Genomic DNA, 14,043 nt, shown 5'->3' on the forward strand with positions numbered 1-14,043 from the left:
ACCCTAATGAAGTTTATTGTCCTGTTGATTCTGTATGCTGACCCCCCTCAGCTTTATCAGCAAAGTGATGACTTATGGCAAAATATCAAACTTTTTTTTGTAGAGGGGACAAAAAAAAAAAAGAATGGATTAGCTGTGATACATTAACACTCCCAAAAACACCAGAAGGTTAGGAACACCAAACTCGGAGGTCTATTTTGAGGTTACACAATTGTGGCTCTTATGTTTATTACAATTGGTATGCTTCTAGATGGAAGAAGCTTGCCACAACACACTAATGCTCAAAAGGGGTATGCAAGCTGAGTTCCAGGATGTAAAGCAGTGAGGACAGAGGAAGGAAGTATATAATGCCTTCTGTCAGCAGCTCTTTAATAGAAAGTTGAAGAACTGGGAAAGATGGATTGTCCCTACAGGACTCAGAGGGACAGGAACAGTTAAAACGATAGATACAACAGATCTGAAAAAGAAAAAGTTTAACATTTTGGAACCGGTTAATAGGAGGGGATAATACAAAAATCATGGGCTGAAGTTTACGAATTCCAGTTAAACATCAAGGATCATTTGGCTTGTTTAGGGTTAACAAATGAATTGAAGGAAATTACTAGAATGGAAAAATACTACCTTTCTTTCAAACCGAGACAATCTTCTTCTTTTGGCTGCTCCCATTAGGGGTCGCCACAGCAGATCAACTGTTTCCATTTCTTCCTGCCCTCTGCATCTTGCTCTGTCACACCAACCACCTGCATGTCCTCTCTCACCACATCCATAAACCTTATCTTAGGCCTTCCTCTTTTCCTGTTACCTGGCAGCTTCATCCTTAGCATCTTTTTCCCAATATACTCTGCATCCCTCCTCAGCACATGTCCAAACCAATGTAATTTTGCCTCTCTGGCTTTGTCTCCAAACCTTCCAACCTGGGCTGACCCTCTAATATACTTATTCCTAATCCTGTCCATTCTCGTCACACCAAGTGCAAATCTTAGCATCTTCAACTCTGCCACGTCAAGCTCTGACTCCTGCCTTTTTGTCAGTGCTACTGTTTCCAACCCATATAACATAGCTGGTCTTACTACCCTCTTGTAGACCTTCCCTTTCACTCTTACTGGTACCCGTCTGTCACAAATCACTCCTGACACTCTTCTCCACCTACTCCATCCTGCCTGTACTCTCTTCTTCACCTCTCTTCCACACTCACCATTACTCTGAACTGTTGATCCCAAGTACTTAAACTCATCCACCTTCGCCACCTCTACTACCCTGCATCCTCACCATTCCTGTATCCTCCCTCTCATTCACCCACATATATTCTGTCTTAGTCCTGCTGACCTTCATTCCTCTTCTCTCTAGAGCACATCTCCACCTCTCCAGGGTCTCCTCCACCTGTTCCCTACTCTCACTACAAATCACAATGTCATCTGCAAACATCATAGTCCACGGGGACTCCTATCTGATCTCGTCTGTCAACCTGTCCATCACCATTGCAAATAAGAAAGGGCTCAGAGCTGATCCTTGATGTAATCCCACTCCACCTTAAATGAATCCGTCACTCCCACCTCAAACCTCACCACAGTCACACGACCCTCGTATATATCCTGTACCACTCTTACATACTTCTCTGACACTCCCGACTTCCTCATACAAAACTACAGCTCCTCTCCAGGCACCCTGTCATATGCTTTCTCTAAATCCACAAAGACACAATGCAACTCCTTCTGACCTTCTCTGTACTTCTCCATCAACACTCTCAAAGCAAACATCACATCTATATTGCTCTTTCCTGGCATGAAACCATACTGCTGATCACTAATCATCACCTCCCTTCTTAACCTAGCTTCCACTACTCTTTCCCATAACTTCATGCTGTGACTGATTAGTTTAATCTCTCTGTAGTTACTACAGTTCTGCACATCACCCTTATTCTTAAAAATCGGTACAAAAACACTTTTTCTCCATTCCTGAGGCATCCTCTCACTTTCCAAGATTTCATTAAACAATCTAGTTAAAAACTCCACTGCCATTTCACCTAAACACCTCCCTGCTTCCACAGGTATGTCATCTGGACCAACAGCCTTTCTGTTCTTCATCCTCTTCATAGCTATCCTTACTTCCTTCTTGCTAATCCACTGCACTTCATGATTCACTATCCACACATCATCTAACCTTCTCTCCCTCTCATTCTCTTCATTCATCAACCCTTCAAAGTACTCTTTCCATCTGCTCAACACACTCTCCTCGCTTGTGAGTACGTTTCCCTCATTATCCTTTATCACCCTTACCTGCTGAACATCTTTACTAGCTCGATCCCTCTGTCTAGCCAATTGGTACAGGTCCTTTTCTCCCTCCTTAGTGTCCAACCTTTTATACAAGTCTTCATACGCCTTATCCTTAGCCTTCGCCACCTCTCTCTTTGCTATGCACCTCATCTCCTTATACTCTTGTCTACTTTCTTTACCAACCTCTTTCTCTGTATACTCTCCTGTACTTCTTCATTCCACCAACAGGTCTCCTTGTCCTCCTTCCTCTTTCCAGATTTCACACCAAGCACCTTTCTGGCCATCTCGCTTACTAGCTCTGCTGTAGTTACCCACCTATTCGGTAACTCTTCACTGCCACCCAGTGCCTGTCTTAGCTCTTCCCTGAACATCACCTCACAATTACCCTTTTTCAATTTCCACCATTTGATCCTTGGTGCTGCCCTCACACTCATCCTCCTCTTCTTGATCACCAATGTCATCCTACAAACCACCATCATATGCTGCCTAACTACACTTTCCCACGCCACCATTTTACAGTCTCCAATCTCCTTCAGACTGGCCCTTCTACATAAGATATAATCCACCTGTGTGCATCTTCCTCCACTTTTGTATGTCACCCTATGCTCCTCCCTCTTGTTAAAATACGTATTCATCACAGCCATGTCCATCCTTTTCGCAAAATCCACTACCATCTGACCTTCTGCATTCCTTTTGCTTAACACCATACCTACCCATCACTTCCTCATCCCCTCTGTTCCCTTCACCAACATGCCCATTGAAATCTGCTCCAATCACCAGTCTCTCACCCCTGGGTACAGTCATCACAACTTCGTCCAACTCACTCCAAAATTTTTCTTTCTCATCCATCGCACACCCAACTTGTGGAGCATATGCACTAACAACATTCATCATTACATCATCAATTTCCAGCTTCATAAACATCACTCACTCTGACACTCTTTTAACCTCCAAAACACTCTTAGCATACTGTTCCTTCAGGATAATGCCTACACAATTTCTCCTCCCATCCACACCATGATAAAACAATTTGAAACCGCCTCCGATACACCTAGCCTTGCTCCCCTTCCATCTGGTCTCTTGCACACACAATATAACAACCTTCCTTTGGTCCATCATATCAGCTAGCTCTCTCCCTATACCAGTCATACTGCCAACATTCAAAGTTCTGACCCTCACTATCACAGTCCTAGCCTTTACCTGTTTTCGGGCATGCCTTCCCCCTCTTCTCCTCCTTCGGCCAACAGTAGCTCAATTTCCACCAGCACCCTGTTGACCAACAGTACTGGTGGCGGTCGTTGTTAACCCGGGCCTCGACTGATCCGGTATGTATTTCTGTACTGTTGTCTGCGTGTATGATTTGGCAAAATTTTACACCAGATGCCCTTCTTGACGCAACCCTCCCCATTTATCCGGGCTTGGGACCGGCACAAAGAAATACACTGGCTTGTGCATCACAAGTGAGACAATAAATGGAGTAAAAGAACAGGCAGAAAAATAACTGAACAGAAATAGGGAGAGGGCTCCCAGATGTGCAATCAAGTCCAGAATATTTTGAATCTTTAAAAGTAAGTGTTTGTGTAAATACTTCTACACACACCATCTAGACTACAAAATATATGATGTGAGAGTGTTCAATCTTGCCATTTGTTCTTACACCTGGGTTCGGAGCTGATCCTCGGCTACGTGTCGGCCGCTTGACAAAGCTCTGCATCAAGAAGAAGCTCGAGACCAACCTAACTCCCACAATCCCCCTCTGCCTTTACCTCAGATCTAGTTTGCCGCTGCAACGTTCACATCATTTTTGATGAGCTCGGACCACCTCAAGCTAAGATTGTTTTATCTTATATATTTTTTGGATAAAAATTTCTCTTTTCCTTCTTAAAGTTGTTGTGTGTGTGTGTGTGTGTGTGTGTAGTGTATCGAGGGTTTCTCGGGTTTGTATATAAATTTTATATACTTATTAGAGTTAGTTCCCTTGGGGCCTACCCCACCCTTTAACTTTATATACAGGATTTGACTTTATCAACAGGATTTGACCTTTATTACTGGATTGGACATTTTTTACTGGCTTTTACACTGTTTAACTTGGATTTGACTGTACTTTTAACATGTCTGAAAAAGCTAAATCAGGCTTCAAACGGTGCCAATGTGGACAGAAAATGTCTGTCACAGATAATCATAGTTCCTGCGTCTACTGTCTTGGCCCTCTCCATCTGCAAGAAGACTGCTCCATCTGTCATTCTTTCAGTGGAAGGGTCATGACAGATAGGCGCAGGAAACTTATGGATAGGGGCCTTTTGAAGCCTGCATTCCAAGGGGCTCTGGATGCATCGGACCAGACATCTAAATCCTCGAAGGAATCGAAGACGTCGGAGCCCATGTCATCGGCTCCGAGCTCTTCATTTAAAGTTCGCTCACCGGTTCCACAGACTTCGGGGCCGAGTGTTGAACTTTTGTCAGTTACCGAGCCTCGAGTCTTGGAACCGGTGACGGAGCTTCCTCCTTCTGTACTTTTGAGGTCGGCTCTGTCTTCGATTCCTTCGACGCGTTCTTCTAGGCCCCTCTCTGACACCGATGTAGACCGTGTGGTGCAGAAATTGATGGAGAATACGGCCTTGTCCAAACTCATCTGTGTCTCCTCCCAGTTGGTGTTGAGACTCGAAGGCCTTCCCTTATCTCCACCTGTTCCTCCTCCGAGGCCTATCCAGTCTTCGGAGCCAGGAGAGGCTGATCTGATGATTGTGGAGCCCTCGGTGCTGGAACCGTCTTTTTCTCGGTCGGCACTGTTCACCTCGACTCCGACGGACCCAGCACCGGAGTCGCGGAGCCTAAGATCCATCCTTGGATCAGGGACCGAGAGTTGGACCGATGTTTCGGTTCCGACTCTCCCTCTCGGAGCCTCGGCTCGGATCGACTCAGCTCCGTACTCGGGGTCGATGCCATCGGTGCCTGTCTCGGGGATTCCTCAGTTTTCTTCGGAACCTGGGGATACCTCGACTCGGGACCCGGGGGCCTTCGACCTCATGAGGAAGGTGTTGTCTACTCAGATAACCACTTCAGCAGAAACAACTTCTCCTTCCCATAAAGGTCCGTTATCCTTCTCTGCACCCACGGCTACATCTAAGCGTCAAGCACCAGTGTCTCAGCCACCCCTAGAGGGTGCCCCCTCTTCCTCAGAGGCTTCATCGGATGCTCCCCCCGAGGAAGTTCTGAGGAAAAGATTGTGTAAGAGGAGACACTTGGATTCTCCACAAGAATCCTTGACATCGGACACTGACTTAGATGAGTCAGAAGGGTCCCCAAAATCACCCTCAGAGGATGTCTCCTTTTCTGACATCCTGGAGATCCTAAAACAGAGAGGTGATTGGCAAGCCCTACCCCCTTCTGAGGATGAGTCAGTCTTGCTGAAGGCATTCGGTGCTCGCCCTTCCTCCTCCTGGGTCACTCCGCCCTTCGATGAATTGATGGAATTGATTGCTCGGAGGGTGTGGGAGACACCTGACACGGTAGAGCCAGTCCCTAGAAAGCCTAATAAATATATTACTGCCCCCCAAGACAAGGCTTATCTCACAAAGGGAGTTCCAGTGGACGCTATGGTGGTGGCAGCGGCCACGAAAAAGGAGATGTCTGAATCTTCCTCATCTGTCCATCCACCTAACAGAGATTCTAGGACTTTGGACAGGTATGGGAAGTGCATTTTTAGTTCAACGGCTTTTTTCATGTGATCCCTGAACTATTTGACCCATTTCACACGGTTACAGAGGGATCTAATCAAAGAGTTGGGAGATACCCTCCAGGGTACTACAGATGCTGCTGTCTCAGAGAAAGTTACAGCACATCTCAATACCCTTACATCTATTGCAAACTCGTCCATGAGGCTGATCTCATACACAGCTGAAGGATCAAGTAGGGCTGCGGCTTCAGCGATTGCTCTTCGTAGACAATCCTGGATGCGCTTATGTTCCTTTGCGGAAGCTTTCAAGTCTTCCTTTACTAACGCCCCATTTGATGGTGCCACTCTCTTTGGCCCAAAAGTAAAGGAGACCCTTACCCGGTGTGAGCAAGAGGGAAAGACTCTGTCTGCTGTCAGAGTCCGTTTTTCCACCCCATCCAGACCATACCCCAAAGGGCAACGTGGTGGAAAAATGTGGTTTCGAAAACCCCAAGGCTCTTTCCCAGGTACACAGGGTGATGCCCCCTCTAGAGGCAGAGGAGGGGGCAGAGGTGGAAGACGTCACCCTGGCGGCAGAGGGGGTCCGCAAAACCAAGGTGACAGGGATACACTCCCCGGGAAACCTTTCCAGCACTCCTGAGAGGAGGCCCGACTGTCCTGCTCTGGAGGCAGTCGGGGGTCGCTTAGCTTTATACCCTCAGGCCTGGCAAAGTCTTACATCAGACAATTGGGTAAAAAGCATTGTTACCAGAGGTTACAGAATTCCTTTCCTATTGCCCCCAATTCCGCAGAAAAAACTCCCAGATGTACCGCCCCATCTGTGAGGCCCTGCAGCTATAGAAATTTCAAAGCTGCTAGAAAAAAGAGTCATCCAACCAGTCCCAGCGGATCAAAGAGGATTCGGAACTTACTCAAGGTTCTTTTTAGTTCCAAAAAAGACAGGGGACTGGAGGCCAATTCTGGACCTAAGCAAACTCAATACCTTCATCAAGAAAGAAAAGTTCCGGATGGTCACACTTCAATCGATCCTTCCATTCTTACAGAAGGATGACTGGATGTGCTCAATAGATCTAAAGGACACGTACTACCACATCAAAATGGCCAGGGCGTCCAGGGATCACTTGCGCTTCTGGCTGGGAGCCAGTCACTTTCAGTTTCGAGCCCTGCCCTTTGGTCTGACCTCAGCCCCCAGGGTTTTCACCAAATGTATGGCAGTGGTAGCGTCTCACTTGAGATGCCTGGGATTCCAGGTGTTTCTGTATCTGGACGACTGGCTCCTTTCTGCCACCATCGAGCGTCGACTGATTCAGGCCAGGGATTACATACTACAACTCTGTGTTCATCTCGGAATTTCCGTAAATTTCGAAAAATCTTTACTACAGCCATCACAGCATATCTCATTCATAGGAGCAGAATTGGATACGTGTTGCTTAATCCTAAGGCTTCCACCAGAAAGAATAGCCTCCCTACACAACCATATATCTCTTCTCCTATTATCCAGAAAATCCCCAGCAAAACTGGTTCTGAAGGTTTTGGGTCTCATGGCAGCCTCCCTCATTGCGATACCCTTGGGAAGACTGCACATGAGAGTTCTTCAATGGCTACTGTTTGCACAATGGTCATTCCAACAGTTACCCCTGACACACGAAATTCACATCACGAACATCTGCAAATCGCACCTGTCTTGGTGGCTTCAGACTTGCAATCTCTCCAGCGGAAGACCATTTGTGCTACCCACGCCGACAGCTACGGTGACCACGGATGCTTCCCTGATAGGGTGGGGGGGCATCTTTCAGGGACAGACAGTCAAAGGCGAATGGACCAAATTGGAGTACAATCTGCACATCAATGTTCTAGAGATGAGGGCAGTGTTTCTAGCGTTGCAACCCTTTTCTCCCCTTCTTCCTCTAGGGACCATTGCAGTTCAGTCAGACAACATGTCCGTAGTCTGGTACATAAACAAACAAGGGGGAACCAAGTCTTATCAACTATGCAGAGAGGCCATGAGAATCTGGCAATGGGCAGAGTCCACGGGTCGCTTTCTGATAGCAACGCACATCCCGGGGTTATCCAACGTCATAGCGGACAGGTTGAGCAGAGCCATCCTGTTACCTCATGAGTAGTCCCTCAAACAATCAATTGCGAAGGAAATTTTTCGCAAGTGGGGCCAGCCTTGCTGCGACCTGTTTGTGTCTCTAATGAACGCCAAATGCAGAAGCTATTTTGCCCTATTACCCCCTCCAGGGGAAGTCCCCAGGGACGCTCTGGTTCACGATTGGCCCCCGGGTCTCCTGTACGCTTTTCCTCCTATTCCCCTGATTGCAAAATTTCTACAGAAAGCCAACAACCTGCAAAGGACAATTATCCTTATTGCTCCATTCTGGCCTCGTCAAATTTGATTTCCCTTTCTTCTAGCACACCGAATTCGGGAACCCTGGATCCTGGACCTGGAGCCGGATCTGCTGACCCACTCGTCAGGGGCTCCTCACCCATCGCTACTCTCCCTCAGACTAGCAGCTTGGCTGCTCCGCTTCCCTTCTTAGCCAGGTCTGATCTTCTTTCCCCTGCAGTTCAAAATATTCTGGTGGCTTCTCATAAAGCTTCCACTACAAAGATTTACTCTAGTAAATGGAAGCGTTTTGTGCACTGGGCAACTACACAACAATTGGATCCCGTAATAGCTCCTCTTAACAGGGTCTTAGAGTTTTTAGCCGAACTGTTCCATCAAGGAGCTTCTCCTGCCACTTTGAGAGTGCAATTGGCTGCCATTTCAAACTTTCATGTGGGAGAAAGTGGGGCTCCTATTATGGCTCATAGACTTTGTAAGGCCTTTCTAAAAGGATCTTTCCATATTAGGCCACCAGTTAGAAGTCCTACATCACCTTGGAACTTGAACCTTCTTTTATCACAGCTCATGCTACCACCCTTTGAACCAGCCTCTTCCTGTCCTTTGAAATTTTTGTCATGGAAGACCCTCTTTCTGGTGGCGATCACATCAGCCAGATGGGTATCGGAGCTTCAAGCTCTTTCCGTTAAACACCCTTATTTGATCTTTCACCCTGATAGAGTATCTCTTCGCACTAATCCATCCTTTCTTCCCAAAGTTTGCTCCATTAATAATATTAATCAGTCCATTGAGCTCCCCACCTTTTTCAAGAACCATTCCAATAAGTTGGAATATATGTTACACAAGTTAGATGTTCATAGACAACTCAGATTTTACTTGGATAGAACAAAAGATTTTAGAAAAACAGACCAGCTCTTTATAGCCTTTGCAGACAGCAAAAAGGGTATGGCAGTTACAAAACGAACCCTTTCCAAATGGCTTTCCGATTGTATTACTTTTGTTTATACTGCCTTTGAGCAAAATTTACCTGTCAAGCCCAAAGGGCACTCTACAAGATCAGTATCTACTTCCCTGGCTCATGCAGCCCGCCTACCGTTGGACACTATTTGTGCGGCTGCCAATTGGTCTAAACCACATACATTCATTACTCATTACAAAGTAGACAGGATTTCTAGGGACAGGGCAACCTTTGGTTCCACTGTGCTCAGGAACGTTCTCCCGTGAGTTCCTCAGGAACATGGAGCTAGGGACGCTACCCAGGTGTAAGAACAAACGGCGAGATTGAACACTCTCACATATAGAAGTTATGTCCTTACCATAACGTTCCATGTGGAGTGTTCATCTCGCCTTTGTTCTTACATTCCCACCCTCCCACCCTTAGGAAGAATGTCCGGTTTAGGTGTCTGGTTTGGTTCTCCTGCTTCTGCCTTGTTCAGTTGTTGTGGCTGTATTTCAGCTATGTTTTTTTGCATGAATGTGTTATATTCTCTTCTGTTAACTTCTGGTTTGCTTGCAAACTAGATCTGAGGTAAAGGCAGAGGGGGATTGTGGGAGTTAGGTTGGTCTCGAGCTTCTTCTCGATGCAGAGCTTTGCCAAGCGGCTGACACGGAGCCGAGGATCGGCTCCGAACCCAGGTGTAAGAACAAAGGCGAGATGAACACTCCACATGGAACGTTATGGTAAGGACATAACTTCTATTTTCCTAACACTAGAGGAAAGTGTTGGAGATGCAGGAGGAGAGGAATCAGAATGGGAGGTGGGGTACATCTTCTGGGACTACCTTGTCTAACAGTCTTTCATTGGTGAACTTATGGATGCTATTGGCCATATAACTAACACAATAGCACCAAGAGATGTTTTTGCCAAGCTGGAGCAAACCTCATCAACCCAAATATAACTGAGCAGCAATATCCTTGTTTCTTAAGCTAAAATTATCAGGAAATGGAAAAACAAAAACAGCCCAGAATTTTCAGATTTGATGCAAATTATGAATGACATTGAAGAAGGGGATTTAATGGGAGTTATGTTAGCAAGGAAGGATTCTAGTAAATGAGTGGAATGCTTGGGACCTCTTTCTGAGTATAGAGCAGGGTAGTTCTTAGTCGTAGACAAAATGTAACCCTCCGTCACTCCAAAAAGGTTTCAACTCATCTTCTGTACTAGATACACATTTGATTCATCCAAAATGTTGTTTACATTTAGCATTATTAAGCACACCTTTTTTAGAAAGAATCATAAAAATGTACCTTTGGATATGTTATGATACCAGGGTAGGTATAGACAAGATATGGACAATCGAACTGCTGATTTCTTTTAAGGCTAAATTAGCATACTGTACATCTCTGTGGCCATTTTTGTTATAGCAGCCACAGTGACCGACCCAACTCACCATACAAAAGGCTTATGCAAAATGCTTTTTGCAAAACAGTCGTAACAAAATGTAAATTACATTATAGGTGGATTCTGGTCACTATAACTAAACATTTTTTTCTTTACTGTGCTTTCTCCTTTGTATAAGCACAAAACTGTTAATGAATTACCTGTACCTACTTCATGGATATATGGTCAAGGCATAACTGTTGTTGCATGCCTTGACATTAGACCCAAAGGCTTGTGAATGGGATGCAGTAAATTAAATATCAAAAATTACACCCCCAACACAAACACATGTCAAATTATTGCTAACCTATACGCCATCTACCAGCTCACATATCAAAACTGAAGAAGTACCAATCTAATAATTTAATAACAATGGTACAACAGCTATGTCAAGCAAACAAAAAAATGTTTGATGAAAACAAAAGGAAGAGAAGAAAATACAAAGTAGTACTGCACATGACAAACTTATAATAAAAATCAGAACATTGAGCAAGAAACACAGCCTGTTTGTGTACAAAGTAGTACTGTACATGACAAACTTATAATAAAAATCAGAACATTGAGCAAGAAACACAGCGTGTTTGTGTACAAAGTAGTACTGCACATGACAAACTTATAATAAAAATCAGAACATTGAGCAAGAAACACAGCGTGTTTGTGTACAAAGTAGTACTGCACATGACAAACTTATAATAAAAATCAGAACATTGAGCAAGAAACACAGCATGTTTGTGTACAAAATAGTACTGCACATGACAAACTTATAATAAAAATCAGAACATTGAGCAAGAAACACAGCGTGTTTGTGTACAAAGTAGTACTGCACATGACAAACTTATAATAAAAATCAGAACATTGAGCAAGAAACACAGCGTGTTTGTGTACAAAGTAGTACTGCACATGACAAACTTATAATAAAAATCAGAACATTGAGCAAGAAACACAGCATGTTTGTGTACAAAGTAGTACTGCACATGACAAACTTATAATAAAAATCAGAACATTGAGCAAGAAACAGTATGTTTGTGTACAAAGTAGTACTGCACATGACAAACTTATAATAAAAATCAGAACATTGAGCAAGAAACACAGCGTGTTTGTGTACAAAGTAGTACTGCACATGACAAACTTATAATAAAAATCAGAACATTGAGCAAGAAACACAGCGTGTTTGTGTACAAAGTAGTTCTGCACATGACAAACTTATAATAAAAATCAGAACATTGAGCAAGAAACACAGCATGTTTGTGCAGGAATGCCTGGCTTCACAAAACGTTTTAAAAAATCACTTATTTTTATAGTTCTGATCATGTACATAAACACCAAGTAACAAATTGGAGCACCACAACAAGTGAAATAGGTAGGAAGTATCATTATTTATTTATTTAACATTTGTTAACTGGGAAAGTGTGACTTGGAACAGTGGAAGCCCGGGGAGAAACGCTCCAGATGCATGTCTTTCTAACATGGGAGGAAACTGGAGAACCCAGGACAAACCCACACGGATGCAGGGAGAACATGCAGACTCTGCATACATTTTAAGTGCTATAAAGGTCTGCACTGAACCTTCACAGTGAATTTTGTACATGAGATGCACATCACCACACAGTCCATTTCAACCTTTGCAAAATCTAGTCACCAATGAAAGGGAAAATGCTGTACTTCAGCTCAACAAATTCCAGTGTTGTTCATAAATCACCAGAAAATGCACATCTGGAGTCCATACAGTAAAGTATGAAATAACTGGCCAAATTCTGTTAGTTACAGCATTAAAACATAGATTTAACAATTCATCTACTCTAATAAGAGTAAAAATATAAAAGTGTATGACTACACTGCAGGCCCTGAAGTACATTTTTTATTAAGACCATCGTACTGCAGGGTCAAGCAGTTTAAAATTATAGTGCACAGAAATATGCCTTCAGGATCCTAAAACACAAAAAATAAGCAATCCTAGCAGAAGTTCTGGGTACAGTCTTCTCCACAAAAATTATGTCAAGGACATGATGATCATTGCACAGCAGCTCAATGAAAACCTATATGTTAATTCCTTTCAAAGCATCATGCAAGTTCAACACAAAGCCCATGACTGCTCATCATTACCTCACCAATCACATTTACTGCTCATCATTACCTCACCAATCACATTTACTGCTCATCATTACCTCACCAATCACATTTACTGCTCATCATTACCTCACCAGTCACATTTACTGCTCATCATTACCTCACCAATCACCTTTACTGCTCATCATTACCTCACCAATCACCTTTACTGCTCATCATTACCTCACCAATCACATTTACTGCTCATCATTACCTCACCAATCACCTTTACTGCTCATCATTACTTCACCTATCACATTTACTGCTCATAATTTCCTCACCAATCACATTTACTGCTCATCTTTACCTCACCAATCACCTTTACTGCTCATCATTACCTCACCATTCACATTTACTGCTCATCTTTACCTCACCAATCACCTTTACTGCTCATCATTACCTCATCTATCACATTTACTGCTCATAATTACCTCACCAATTACATTTACTGCTCATCTTTACCTCACCAATCACCTTTAATGCTCATCATTACCTCATCTATCACATTTACTGCTCATAATTACCTCACCAATCACATTTACTGCTCATCATTACCTCACCAATCACATTTACTGCTCATCTTTACCTCACCAATCACATTTACTTCTCACAATTACATCACCTATCACATTTACTGCTCATCATTACCTCACCAATCACATTTACTGCTCATCATTACCTCACCTATCACATTTAATGCTCATCATTACCTCACCTATCACATTTAATGCTCATCATTACCTCACCAGTCACCTTTACTGCTCATCATTACCTCACCAATCACATTTACTGCTCATTATTACCTCACCAATCACATTTACTGCTCATCATTACCTCATCAATCACCTTTACTGCTCATCATTACCTCACCAATCACCTTTACTGCTCATCATTACCTCACCAATCACCTTTACTGCTCATAATTACCTCACCTATCACATTTACTGCTCATCATTACCTCGTCAATCACATTTACTGCTCATAATTACCTCACCTATCACATTTACTGCTCATCATTACCTCATCAATCACCTTTACTGCTCATCATTACCTCAGCAATCACCTTTACTGCTCATCATTACCTCACCAATCACATTTACTGCTCATAATTACCTCACCTATCACATTTACTGCTCATAATTACCTCACCAATCACCTTTACTGCTCATCATTACCTCACCAATCACCTTTACTGCTCATAATTATCTCCCCAATCACATTTACTACTCATCATTACCTCACCAATCACCTTTACTGCTCA

This window comes from Protopterus annectens, chromosome 15.part0, assembly GCF_019279795.1.
Source record: "Protopterus annectens isolate FY-2018-M chromosome 15.part0, PAN1.0, whole genome shotgun sequence".
Lineage (NCBI taxonomy): Eukaryota > Metazoa > Chordata > Ceratodontiformes > Protopteridae > Protopterus > Protopterus annectens.